The sequence below is a fragment of the Triticum dicoccoides genome, chromosome 5B (genome assembly GCF_002162155.2).
Source record: "Triticum dicoccoides isolate Atlit2015 ecotype Zavitan chromosome 5B, WEW_v2.0, whole genome shotgun sequence".
In the NCBI taxonomy this organism is placed as follows: Eukaryota; Viridiplantae; Streptophyta; class Magnoliopsida; order Poales; family Poaceae; genus Triticum; species Triticum dicoccoides.
The window spans coordinates 627,251,484-627,252,144 of record NC_041389.1 but is presented as its reverse complement, the minus strand read 5'-3'; positions in this window follow the sequence as shown (position 1 = coordinate 627,252,144).

Here is a 661-nt window from a genome sequence, read left to right as displayed (position 1 = left end):
AACCTTTGCCCACCTCCTCCCAAGTTAAGAAAAACATAAAAACCCACACATGACACTTGGGCCATGTTTGTTTGAGCTTCAAGAACCAGATTCAGCTTTGCCAGTGAAGCTGAATCTGGAATCCGAAACAAACATCTATTGTGAATTAGCTTTGCCAGTGAAGCCAGCTTTGTTAGTGAAGGTAGATCTGGAATCTGAAACAAACAGACATTTCGAATCAGCTTTGCCAGTGAAGCTGAATCTGGATTCAGGCCATATTTAGTGCAATTTGCTGAAGCACCTCAAAGTGTACTTCTGTGGCAATGCTGATACTGTGAATCAGCTTTACCAGTGAAGCAAATCTACAAGTGATTTGAATCCAATCAAAACTGAAACAAATATGATCTTATATAATTGTGAATCTGCTTTGCTACCGAAGTGAATCCCTAGGCGATTTGAATCAGATCAAAGTTGAAACAAACAAGACCTTAATACATTTTTTCGCGAATATGCTAAGGTTGCGTATTTTTTTATTCTTCCAAATGAGAGAGTTACAGCATGGGGGTTGCTCGGCCCCACATGAACAAAAGCTAGCCCTCGGGTATGATATGTTGGATCCCGGGTGGCGTCGGCCCTAGCCCAAAGACGTGCTTCATCTCTAATTATCTCGGTGAGGTGCACT